The 13,897-nt window shown below is 42.9% G+C and overlaps 1 protein-coding gene across 28 annotated transcripts in view; it reads right to left on the reverse strand.

The window, feature by feature from the left end:
* The window catches only part of Mast4 (microtubule associated serine/threonine kinase family member 4), a 591,901-nt gene that overhangs the window by 92,604 nt on the left and 485,400 nt on the right, over positions 1–13,897 (reverse strand). The gene's annotated exons all lie outside the window — the stretch shown is intronic.

Below are 13,897 nucleotides of genomic sequence, written 5' to 3' on the forward strand. Positions count from 1 at the left end.
TATACATATATGTATGTATATATGTATATATATACACAAATACATATTGTATATATATATATACACACACATATATATTTCTATATTATAGTCTAACATATGAATACAACATGTACTGAAAAAATTTATAGATCATCTCGACTAAAAAGATAAGCAAATAAAGCAAATGGTTTTATTGGTTTTCGTGATGCGTTCAGGAACAATTAACTGACCTAAAACAAAAAGACGTTTTTATTCAGATAGACCTTCTCAAAACCATTCCAGCCCTGGCTGAGACACAGCGCCCTGCAGCAGATGCACGGGCAGAGTGGCCGGTCCGTGGAAGACTCTGACACCTGCCCAACACCACCGTGGGGCTGACTAAAGCAAACCGGAACTGAGGGGGAAGCTCAGCATTGTTCCCAATCCTGGGAAATGCCGCCCATAAAACAGTTTAACTGTTAAACAGGAGGCAGATGGTGAGAGGAGAAGCAAGCACACATGGGGTTTTTCTGCTAAAACATTTAAAACCCGCATAAAGAAACTGCTCACTTTTAAAATAACCTTTGGAAATGGGATGCGAAAGGTAACGCGCAGGGATGCGAAAGGTAACACGCAGTCACGGCAGAGGACCTGGAAAATGTGTTAACTAATCAAAGTGGGAAACTAATCCTTTTTAACATGCTTTGTGATATTTTTACTTACCTGCTTTTGGTGGTGTAAACGCGCACATACGAACATATTTAAATTGGGTTATAAGACATATTTTTTGTGCTCTGCTGTTTATGACTGGGAGGCAATTACAAGTCTCCCACATACCATAAACAATTTCCCATTTTTTTCTTGGTGTTATGGATTTAGTCTGGGACTTAACACATGCTAAGGACACTTCCTACCCCTGAGCTACATGCTTTGCCCCAAGTGATGAATGCAATACACAGGTACAAACTGTCCCATTGCACAGGACAAAAATGTAATCAGCCGCCTTCTCTCTGTGCGAGGCGTAGGCTAATTTCAGTCTTGTAGAAGTCTAAATAATGCTACAATCAATATCCTGAAATGCAGCTTCTTGGGTACTTCTGTATCATCTCCCTGTACTCTACTGCCTAAAATGCAGAGAACAGTTTAAGTGGTATGAACTCTTTGGGGATTCTTGTTATAAAGGTCATGGCTCTCTGCGGAATGACCAAACTGACATCAACGTGTGAAGAAAGCCATGTCTCTATACCATCATTAAAGGTGAGCATTACCGCATTTATCCCTCAGTGTTTGCGAAGCGAGTGGGAATGGCAGATTATTTGATTAGTCAGACTATACTCTCATTTGGTCACCTGTTGTTTCTAGGTCTCTTCTTCTCTTTCCTCTCCTGGGGGGCTCTCTCTCTTCAGGCCCTTTGTGCATTTACTTAGTGGGTCTCTGGGACGTCTCATACATTCATTTTAAAGAGTCTCAGGTGTCATCAAGACTGTCCTCCCATTCTATTTGTCACGGATCTTTCCTCAGGTATGTGTTAATGCCTTCATTTTATTTGCGGCGTTTTTCAAACTCACAGAACCTATTTAAGATGTATGTTATCTTCTTTAAATTATATGTACGTGGATATGTGTGGTGGGTTAATGGGCTCTTGAGTGCCACGGAGGCCAGAAGCAGGAGATCCCCTGGAGCTGAAGTTCCAGGTGACTGTGAGGCACTGACATGGGTTCTGGGAACCAAACCCAGGTCTTCTGCAAGAGCAGTATGCACTCTTACCTGCTGAGCCATCCTGATAGCCCAGCAGTTCTCAGCCAGTGGGTTGGGGAGCCTTTTGGAGTAGAACGACCCTTTCATAGGGGTCTCCTAAGACCATCGACAAACACACATATTTACATTAAAATTCCTCTCAGTAGCAAAGTTACAGTCATGACGTAGCAACCAAATAATTTTGTGGCCGGGAGTCACGACTACATCAGGAACTGTATTAAAGGGCTGCAGCATTAGGATGGTTGAAAACCACTGCTCTAGCCCCTAAACTCTTAATATAGTAACATAGCCAATCTTTCCCATCCAGATACTTTTCCCTACTTTATCATGCTCGGAGAAAAGTATGCAACTTTATAACTTATACTACCCATTAAAGACTTATCATATTAAATATTCTACATACTAAGTTTTGTATTTCCGGATCTAACTTTTACAGGTAAATTCAAGTTACATGAAAACTGTTTTATACGTCATGGGTAGGGAGCTCCCCATTCGCTAACCTCAGGCAAGTCAGGTGGGACCCACTGAGTTCATCTGGCTAACTCTCTACTCAGGTTTCCCAAGAGTGGTCCTGTCAAGGTGGCATGCTGTCACCATGGTAAGCAGCCTCCTCTTTAGGAGGAGTTCCCAATCTTGCTGGAGTCCTGTCTTCCAGAGGTTGATGCCACCACCACACTGCCAGATGTCCCTGTACTTCGAAGACCGGCCCAGCTGTGTGCAGCTAAGACTAAACATGACTCTGGAGCCTGAGAAGGTGGTATGAGGTTCTGCCAAAGGAATCTACTTTGGTAGCAGAAGAGTGCTAGAAGCTTCGCTTGGTGGTGGCGCACATGTTTAATATCCCAACACTTGGGAGGGTGAGGCAGGTGGATCTCTGTGAGTGAGAGGCCAACGTGACATCCTGGTCTACAGAGTGAAGTCCACGATAATCCAGGGCTACCCAGGGAAATCCTCTCTCAAAAGCCAACTAACCAAAGCAACACAACAACAACAACACAAACAACAGCAACAACAACCTCCACAAAAAGTTTCCTTTGAGGAAGATCACTGTTAGAGTTTCTAGAACTCAGAGTCCTGAGTGGCATGCCCTACCTGTCACTCCCTCTACACACCGCTATCTCATGGTCTGGGTGTTTTTCCAGGCTGCACAGCTTCCAGTACTCAGTCTGGTGTTCCTGAATATTCTGTGATCTGTCCCAGTCTGCATCTCCTTCGACATGTGTGTTTTCAGTGATGGTGACAGTTAGGTCTACACATACATGTGCTCATGAACTCATGACGGGAAGTCTCACAACATTCCTTCCATGAGGATGGCGTGTCTTTGGCATGTCATTCTTCAAGATCACTCGGTTTTCAAATAAGGTTCTGGATGTGGCTCTTGTTTTCATAGCAATCCCTTTCAAGACTCTTGCTGATTTTTATGAAGCTTACTTCTTGCCCATTGGGGATAAGTGGTAGGAGGGTATGGGAAAGGGCACAGAGTATTGTCATAAGTTCATTCGCTTCATCTGTAATTATTCTGAACTGGTTATACATGGCACTGTACAACAGCATAACGTCTGCCTGTCTGTCTTGTACATAGCTGACCTCATCACAAGATGAAGACATACCCACTCAGTTCTCTTGCATTGTCTAGATTGTTTGTATCATATAAACGTAACCTTTAACATTTTGGACTTAAAACATTTCATCTCATTTTGGCGTATTACTTGACCATGAAGAGCTTCTAGAATAAAGTTAGACACTAAAGAGGAGAGATTTTCATAAAATGTTTTTCGTGTTTTGCTAGAATAAAATAATGGCCTTTAGTCGGTTTAGACGGTTTACTGGATTATGAAATTCTCCACTTCTCATTTTCTAAAGGAGTTTTAGTAGAAATGGATGGAGAATTTTATCAGGTGCTCTGCAACATCTACTCAGACAAACATCTGGCCCACCGCTATGTTTTAATAGTGTTCATAGTTAGCATTCGTGAGATAGAGCCCACTTATATTACATGTTAACACTTATATTTCAAAATGTAGTTACATCTGTAGTTTTCCTACTCTCTACCGTGAAAGTTTTTTTTTCCATTTATGACATATGCAGAAATAATTCCTGCTTTTCATACTGGAAAATTACTATCTTAAAATGTTTACAAGGTATACCTGGACATTGACTTTACTAAAATCATGAGTTCAAAGGAAACAGTACACTGTGAGTTCTTTGGAACTGGCTGTCTTAGAACTCACTCTATAGAACAAGCTGGCCTCAAACTCAGAGGTCTGCCTGCCTCTGTCTCCCGAGCTCTGGGAATAAAGTTGGGCTTCACCACGCCCAGCTCTTTATTTTATGTGCCGTGAGTGCCAACTGTCATCAGACCCTAAGCTGCAAAAATCACATCTTCAGTAAAGAAAACAAAGCCAGCATACATCCATATTGAGGACAGACAGTTTTAATGGGAGGCTACCTAGCTAAATGCCAGTCTAGCTGTGCATAAATTCATGAGATTGTATTATAATGCTTGGCCCCGGGTAATTGTGCTATACAATGGTTCCAAGTGTCTTATAATAAAGTTTATTTAAAAGTCATTTAAAACAAAACACTGAAAGCTGCAACATGCAGCTTTAGAAGAAATACTTTAATAATATTAGAAAAATATAAACAACCCACTCACCTTATTTAATAAAAAAAAAAAACAAATTAAGGCTAAGTCTGAAGACAAGAGTGAACTGTTTAAAATCATATTTGACTGTGGGAAGACTATGGTAAAGATTTTAAGAATATTAGCATACCAGTTTTAAATCAAAGGGGGAAAAGTACGCCTAGTCCATAAGTCTATGGCCAGATGTTCGCACCATCTAACTCCCAAACATGAAGCACTTCAGAATGTCTGTTCCCTAGAGAAAGCCTTGGGTGCATCTGTATTAGAGGTTCCCTTTCAGTGCAGAGGACATTGCAGGAGAGGATCCATGGTTTACCTTAGAACAGGAGTTTTCTCTTCTCACCCCAGTTTCCTAGTAGACACCAGGCCCTAAGACCATCTGGTAGCTCTTTACTCACCCAGGGACCTGATGATTTTACCCTGCTCATCTCTCGACTCTCTTACAAGCCAAAATAACAATAATAATAATAATAATAATAATAATAATAATAATTTATAAAATTATGCTGGAAGCTTTTATATATACGTAACTACTATAAATTGATACAAGCAACAACAAATATAAACTTGCATGTTTCTTTTCGGAAAAGTGAAGTCTGCTATCCCCAGCTCATTTGCAATTCTTTGATTGAAATACAGAAGACACACAATGAGCTCTCCCGTGAATCCAAGCTCTGTGGAGATCTCCTAGGCTTTCCCCTGACTCCCCAAGAGGCGTTCACAGGGCACATTACAGGGCGTTCCAGTGCAGAAGGGAGAATGTGTGTGTGTGTGTGTGTGTGTGTCTGTGTGTGTGTATGTGACTGTGTATGTCTGTGTGTGTGTATGTCTGCGTATGTCTGTGTGTGTATGTTTCTGTGTTTGTGTATGTGTGTGTGTCTGTGTGTGTGTATGTCTGTGTGTGTATGTGTGTGTGTGTCTATGTGTGTGTATGTGTGTGTGTATATCTGTGTGTGTGTGTGTGTGTGTGTGCGCGTGCGTGCACGCAGAACTAAATCTTTTGTTCAGGCAAAAAATTATTCTGAGTACAAAATGTGACAGATTGAGCTTCTCTGAGTGAAAACAAATGTTAAGTAAGGGAAATGAGGCAAGGCTCTCACAGAGGCAGCCTGCCTGCAACTACTGAGGTTCTGCCGTATTGGAGCTCAGCTTCGTGATGCCTCTAATTCCCAATCAGCTGGATGCAGAGCAAGTGCCCTAGCCACCACCAAAGGCAGTGTGACAGCACAAAACCGTCATGGACGACTACATGAGTGTCCCTGAAGAAACAGCTCATGGAGCCCACATTCCATCGGCGATGCAGACTCCAATCAAGCGAGCTCTAGTCCACGTCTTCTTTACATATGGCTTCTGTGTCAGGACCTCAAGCGGGTCCTGGCAATCCTTCAAAAGTTTCTTAAAACCTCATTCTGTTGTACTTGATAATACTTTTAAAGCGGTCACCTTTGCACAATGAGATGCAGGCCCGAGGGTGGCTTTCTTACTCCCAATGGGTAGAGGAAGAGACCCTCAGGGGAGCCTGTAGGACTCACCCAGTGTCATGCTGCTGATACATGGATGAAGATGCAGGTTCCTTACCCCAGGTCTACCATCCGTCACCTACATCCTAAGGGCACTGGCTTGACTGGCAATCCTAGAGTAAGAGGTTATGCGGTAGCAGCCCGCTTTAGTTACGTGGCAGCTGGAGGTTTCTACTGGATGGCATCATCCTCAGTGCCTGGGACGAAGACAGCTCTCCAGCTTCCTGAAACACCTGTCTTCTTCATTCCTCTACCACCAGATGCTATGGCGTCACTAGGCACCCAGTTCCTGGAAGTTTAGTACAACCAGCTATTGTTTCAGTTACAGAGAACACACTCGGAGGCATCAGAGAGGCGTCAAGTCACTTTGGTGCCCCTAAAACACATTCCTGACACTCATTAAATGTCATCTGCAGCAGACCTTCAAGAACATTTTCTGTAGACAGGATTTCTAGCTTCTAGAGCCTGAAAAAACTCAGGATAATAATGACTTCCCCCAATATCATGAACAAGATAATAAAAGGTTATGCATTTATGGTTTTTCTTTTTTTATTACGTTTATACTCTATTTGGGGGAGGGAAGAGAGGACCACATGCTAGGGCACACGTGTGGAGGTCGGAGGGTAAGTTGCAGGTCCCCAGAATGAAACTCAGGTTGTAAAGCTTGGCAGAAAGTATATTTACCCACTGACAGTGTTGCTAAGACTAGCTCTTTAAATGACTCTGTCCCAGAGGAAGATGACAAACTAGTTAACTGTTGATCGTCAACATTTATGAACTATGCCACCCATCATAGCATTTCCTATAGGTACAGAAAATTCTGGAAAGAGTTGAACTGCTATGGCACGTTCATAAAATGGAATATTAAGGACATAACGATATGGAAAAAATTACAAAGATAATGATCCAGATAGATACAAAATTGTATCTAGGATCTCACACTTGTATGTGTAATAAGTGTACGTATACATAAATGCTATAAATAATAGGTTCATATCTAGAAATATACATATATGTGCAAATATATACAATGTGTTTGCCCCAAATGTTAAGCAGTTCATTTGAGTGGCAATTGAGATTTTTGGTGAGTTTTATACTCTGTATATTCTCACGAGTTTTGTTAACTTTCTATAACGGTTTTCAGAAACGGAAAACAGAGTTCTTTTTTAAAAGTTGATTAAACATACCTAAATGTTTCAGGTATTTGTCAAGCAAAGGTTAATTCTTCCTTCTGAGACTCTAGCCCTTCCTTCACCTGTCTCCTCTCCAGTCAAAGAGAACCCAAACCTGCTCCCAACTCCAGTGAAGGGGTGTGTCTGGCCCCTCTTGCCTGTACTTGACCTCCAAACTACATATGGTTCCCACCTCTGAGCTGAGATACTTGAACGTTTCATCACCAGCGCTGTAATTACCTAGTGTTGCTCCTAACATAAAGGCTGAGACTTTGAGAAGCCTGCAATTTACCTGGCTTTTGTGGAGTGGTATTCACATGCTGCTGTGGCCGACTCAAGAATCTGCATTAAAGCATCATTAAAGCCAGAATCGCAATTACACCACAGCGAGTGAGTTCAGAGTCAGAGCTGGCTGTGCTCTATGTGATACTTAAGTGTGCCAGCAGAAGAAGAAGGTTTGTTAATGCGTGTGCTTGAATTTAAAGTACAGACTTTCACTTCTGTGCTCGGCTAGCACAGGTATGGGCACTTTGGTTGTGCACAGCCTGTGGCCTTCTGGAAACAGAGTCAAGCAAGACCCTGGCTGTGCCCCTCAATAAGTGGAGTGCCTCTCCATAAGTGACCTCTATGGATCTGATCTCTATGGGACAGTTCATCTGGATGTTGCCTGGTTCTCAGACTCTCACTGAAGACAGCCTGCATTTATACACAGCTGCAGATTCCTAAGTCAACTTCTGGGAGAACTTGAGGCTCAGATGAAGGGTGAGGTAGAAACCCAACAGCCAAAGCCACTAAGAGTCACTCACTGGGACAGGGCGTAGCTGTCTGCTCTGCAGCCATTTGTCTGAAAACTAACTGTGAGGATGAGAAGGGGGACCTCCAGAACGGATTCTAAGTACATCGTTTCTTTCGAGAGCAAGCATTTTTTTCATATAGAAGAGATGCAGCGGCCATGTCAGAGGGCGGTTTCTCACGACAAACTTATACATCAGAAGAACTTATTTCCCCAAATCTGAATCTCTGAACTTGCAGGGACTTAGAAGACATATTCACACCTGTCATTTATATTATTTGATGTACCGAACTTAATCCGATGTCACTTAACTAAAGCATTTTAATTTCCAATTATAATATTTTACAAAACTTGAAATTAAAGACATATCTCTTTTAAAACGAGTACCAGACCTGCCAGAGCTACCCTGTCTCAAGTAGATAGATAGATAGGTGATTATATATATATATATATATATATATATATATATAAAATAGATAGATAGAGCGATATCTCCCCAATTCCCTCTTCCTTGCTAAACAAAACAAAACATAACAGCAACAAAAACCCACTAGATTACATTTCTAAAGCTGGCCACCAAGGTCTATTTCTTTATTTGCCCATTTCCTCCCTCCTGAGGCTGACCACCAAGGTCCATCTGTCCAAGTATCGAAGTCTAGCAATCCAAAGCCCCCTCTGGCTCACTTAATTAACATGCCCAATTAAAATTAAACACCTCATCCTAACGCGGTGTTTCCCCTTTACCTTAACCTGCCATTTTGCTAGGGGCCACATCTGTTTCCTCCCCATCCAGAGGCAGTCCTTTGTCCTCTGCTACAAATACCCTTCCCCATCTCCCCTCTTCCCTTCCCCTTCTCTGTCCTCTATCTCCAGCTTTTGTCTCCTACTCCATGCCCCCTGTCCCTCTGCCGCAAATAAATCTTCTTTGTGCTGAGAACTTGGTCTTGAAGATCCTGAGGTGATACTTTTCCTAACACTATCCCTTCAAGAAAATTGACCTTCCCAGAATCCCCCTGCCCCTGTGTGGTGTGGTGAGTGTGTGTGTGTGTGTGCGCGCGCGCGCGTGCGCGCTCACGTAAGTGCTTGCCACAGTGTTTGTATGGAGCTCAAAGGACAACTTTTGGTGAGTCGGTTCTTCCACCTTGTTGAGCAGGGTCTCTCTTGTCTGTCCCTGCATTCTCCAGCTAACTGGAGCAGGAGACTTGGGTCAGTTCTCTTGGTTGTGCCTTCTATCTTGATGTAGGATTTCTGGGAAGACAAACGCTCGCTGCTGTGGCATTTGTCAGGCTTCTGGGGCAAGGGCTTTTACCTGCTAAGCCACCTCATCTGCCCAAACTGGGTATTTTGAGGCTCTAGCTTCTTAAGAATACTTCCCTAAGCTTGGCATACAGATGCATGTCTAAATCTAGTACCTAGAGGCTGAAGCAAGAGGATCACCCTGAGTTCAAAGCCAGCCTGTGCTACATAGTGAGTCACCTTGGCCTATACAGCTATACAATGAGACTCTGTTCCTACCAACCCCATACCCCAAAAACCTTCCCCACTAAAATTTATAAAATTTACAAAAACATACAGTTTCAGCTATCTTTAAATAGGTGAAGTACTGCTTTGCCCTGTCTGTCTTCTGTTTGGATTTGGAAAGCTGTAGCTGGGTATCACCTTACCAACTAAATTAATTATTAAAGCCTTTCAAAGGCAATAGGCCTTTTGACAAGGGTGAGAGGTTACATTGTGAACAAAGAAAAAGATTGCTAAGACCTCTTTCAAAATGAGTCCCAGGACAGCCAGAGCTACCTTATCTCAGATAGATGGATGGGTGGATGGATGGATAGATAGATAGATAGATAGATAGATAGATAGATAGATAGATAGATTTAGATTCAGACTCTCAGGCATAGATCTACAGAACACTTGGCTGTCCCACGGGTCCATTGACTCCATGTGAGCAAATCACATGCTTTCTTATTACCTGCAGTCTGCTTTCTTCTTCCCTTCATCATGAGAACCACTTGTATACCTCTTCATACACTCAGCAAGATATCCGGCAGCCATCTCTAATCCCCTCTCTCCTACAGTCAATCTTGCACCAAGGACTGTCAGTTCTAACTTGAAAGTATGTTATTAAGACCCAAATGGGGTTTCATCAACTAAACCTAAAGACAAGATAGAGCTGATACACACATGCATATCCACGTGTGTGCTCGTGTGTGTGTGCTGGCACACACATACACACAGAGTGAAAGAAGGTAAGAGAGAGAGAGACATTAAAATTCTGATAAAAAAATCAACGAGCACCACAAAGCAGAAAGATGACCACTTCTAGGAGAATAAAATCTTCTCAAGTGGCTACTCAGAGTCTGAGACGTTTAACAACCAACCAACCACTTTTGAGCACAGGAGAACTGAAAACGCAATTTAGCTGTCACCTTCGTGTAGCTTTAATTTATAATGTAGGAGAAGGAAAACCAAGACAAGGGCCATCATCATTACGTTACTCCTCTAATCAGATTAAGGGAATCTGAAAAATGTCAGTCATGAAATTATTACTAAGGTAGCCTGCACAGAAACACTGCAGCTTGCTCACAGGACCAAACTGACAAATGGAGGTCATAGGGCACATGGGTCTGCCTAAAGGAATTGACAAGGAATAATGGTTTGGGTTTGTACACCCAATTAGTGAGTCAATACAAAGAAGTATCGAAACAGGGAAAACAGATGGACTGACGTCAGTCAATCTGATTTTATCATTTTTTTTTTCCTTAAGCAGGAAGGGCATGATGTGTCATTGCTCAACCAACAAATGCCATTACATAAAGGCTAAGGATTAACAAAAGAAAACAAAACAAAACAGAGACTTGAGGGCAGCATGGACTGGAAGGTGGCCTTTTCCACAAGCCAAGAGAAATGAATTTATGAAATACCTGAAGTAAAGAAGGGGATCATTGTAAAACAATACAACCTTCTGATGAACACCCAATTCAGGAGTCTTTTGGGGGACTTCCTGAATGTTTGATAATATTAGATGAGTCCAAAGGCACCCGCTAATAACTTAAGAGAAGCAACAGAGGCTTGAGAGAAGTATTAGAGGTTAAGAGCATTTCTGCTCTTAGAGGGTCTAGGGTTGTTCCCAGCACACAAACGGTAATCCACAAACATCTGTAACTCTTGATCCGGAGGATCTGACACGCTCTTCTGGCCTCTTAGGGCTTTCGGCATACACAGACATGTATTCAGGTCCACATACTGGTGTTCAGGCAAACACAAGCATAAAATGAAAATAAATTGAAATTTTTAAAAGGAGGAGAACCGACTGGTGAAAGAAGCGATACACTTTGCTTATTTTAGCCAATGTTAAATGAAACTCTCTAAGAAGGACTTTAAGGTACCCTTGATTGGAGACTGGGTTTCACAATTTACTGGTAATGGATGAACAGGTAACAAATGCCTCTGGATGGCTGCAGGGATGGCTCTGTGGATACAAAGCATGTGCAGAGTGAGCCTGGCCACTTGAACTTGATGCCTAGAACCCACTCGAACGTAGAGTAGAACACAACTCTCTAACATACCTCTGATCTCCACAAATGCACTGTGGAATGGATATGCCCACACTCGCACACAGAATATAAGTGCAAACATAAATATCCCTCTGGAGCCAAAAATTAAATACAGACTTTTTAAAAAAGTGACTATACTATATAGGGTACTAAGAAACTGTCTCCTTGGCGTGAGCAATAATCAATTAGCAGTGGCTCTGGGGACACAGCGTCTCCCACTGCCTATTCCCTAAACATAAAGGAACACAGACACTTCAGCATTTGTCTTGGGCAAGCACTTCTACGCAGCCAAAGGAGGTCACTGAGCTGCTGAGCGAACACTTTAAGAAGGATCTAGAAAGTAGGTTCAAGCAGTTTGGTAAATAACATTTCATGCCCAGAGACTCTGCTGCAAGGCCTTTGACGGAATCACCAAATAAAGGAAACAAAGGCACTGCTCACCTACAGGCTGGCCCTGCCCTCGCCTTACCGCCCCTGGTACTTGAGGTACCTCCACATTCACTGACCGTGTTGTCCTCACCAGCTGACTAGAATTTACAAGTAATAGCCTCCCCTCGGTGTGCTGCATGGAAGCCATCAAGCACCAGGAACATCTGAGCAATAGCTGTGTGGATAGCCACCCCAGAAGGCCGGGTGACAGAGAAAGAACACTGTACAAGTGTCTGATTCACTCACAATCTCTCCCTCTTCCGGGGTTAGTCTGTAAAGTTCAGCCAAGAGTCAGAAAAACTCTCTTGTGCTCAAAAACTCGCTCACCACTAGAGTCAGCCATCGCCTTGCTCTGCAAGACTGTGTCTTAGGCAGTGAGTCTGAACTTGCAGTGGGTGGGGTGGTCCTTGGCTGCCATCGTAGCACATGTGGAAAGTGAAGGTAGGAGAATTGGGAGCTGAGGGCCAGCCTCGGCTAGGCTACATAGTGGGTTTCAAGCCAGCCTGTGCTACACGAGACTTTGACTTAAAAATTATGTCTAAGAACGTAAATGGAAGAAGTCAGAAAAAAATAAAAAATAAAAAAGACCATCAAACTGGGCCGTATAAAACAAAACACAAAAAAAACGGGGAATGAGAGGCTCCCAAGTAGTCAAAAGCGCCATGGACAAAGACGGCAAGCTGGAGAGCACGTTGTTGGACTACAGAAGATCAGGGTTGGTGGTGCCCCATGTCTTATAAATCGGTATGAAAAGTTTTCTTTGAAGACAGTTACATTTGTTTTATCCGTCGTATGTACCTGCACACACAATAATGAAGCAAGAGGACAGCTTTGGGGAGTCGACTCTCTCCTTCTGCCACGTGGGCACTGGGGATCAAACTGAGGTGATCGGGCTTGGTGGCAGGAAACCTTGCCCACTGACCCATCTTAGCTGAATTAAATTTTTTTTTCATTGAAGCATGCAAAAGGTCTTCTTAAAGAGTATATGAAACTAAGGAGAGACAGACAGACAGACAGACAGACAGACAGACAGACAGACAGACCACGGATTAAAAACCCACAGAAGGAAAAAGAGAGGGCCGCCAAGTATTTTGCTAATACTGGAGGCCCAAATGTAATGCTTTACTAAGTCTCTACCTAATCGCCTTCCAGGCTTTGGGGCAGTGGATTAATACAAAGTTTGTTGCTGACGTTGAGGACAGAAGTGGGCATAGCACAGTGATGGTCCAAGAGACATCTTTGGCACACCAAATTCTTTCTTTATCCTGTCTGTCCTGACCTATCTCAGAAGTCACTGTCCTCTCCCTAACCCTGAAGTCAGACGGATCAGCAGCAGCAGCACGGCTGTCTCTCTCACCCCTGCCTTACCCACAGCCATCCAGTTTAACACCTAATGAATGAGCGGTGTGGTCAAAGGGAGAGTCAGGGAAGCAAGATCTGGTTTTCATGGACAGCTTAGGAGATAGAAAACCAAACTCGAACAGAGGAAGCCTCTAGGATTTTCTGCAACAATAAAAATCTTCACTTTAAATATTTACATAATGTCTGGAGAGTTTTCCTCTCCTGGAGTTCGTGAATGTGGAAGTTAAGAAGTATGTATGCATGTCAAAATGTCCTGTGGAATCCAGGGAGGCAGGATGTTTCCCTGTTAGCACTGCGTGCGGGCTGCAAACATTCTCTGGCTTTCTCTCCTTGCCTTCTTTTATCTCAGTTACGACTTGGAAGCTGTGCTGATTCAAGGTGCCTAATTCTTGAGAAATGAAATTCCTTCCTGAACAACACACACATAAAAGTTACATATAAGAAACATGCCACGTGTATTCAGAATCTGATGGAGACTTTAAGGGCAGTCCCTCTCTTCAGAAATGCTTGGAGAGCTGGAGTCGGAGCACAGTGGAAAGGTGTGGCTCAAGGTCCCATCTTTAACACTGTGATGTGATTATTAATTCTTAGAGCTGCCCGATTGGAAAGAGAGGGGTTTTTTTTCTCCAGAAACTCTTTCAAAAGTGAATTAGAGTCACCAGCAGGTTCGCTAATACGAACTGGAAAAAAACCAAAAGAAGAAG

The sequence above is a fragment of the Rattus norvegicus genome, chromosome 2, assembly GCF_036323735.1.
Source record: "Rattus norvegicus strain BN/NHsdMcwi chromosome 2, GRCr8, whole genome shotgun sequence".
Taxonomy (NCBI): Eukaryota; Metazoa; Chordata; class Mammalia; order Rodentia; family Muridae; genus Rattus; species Rattus norvegicus.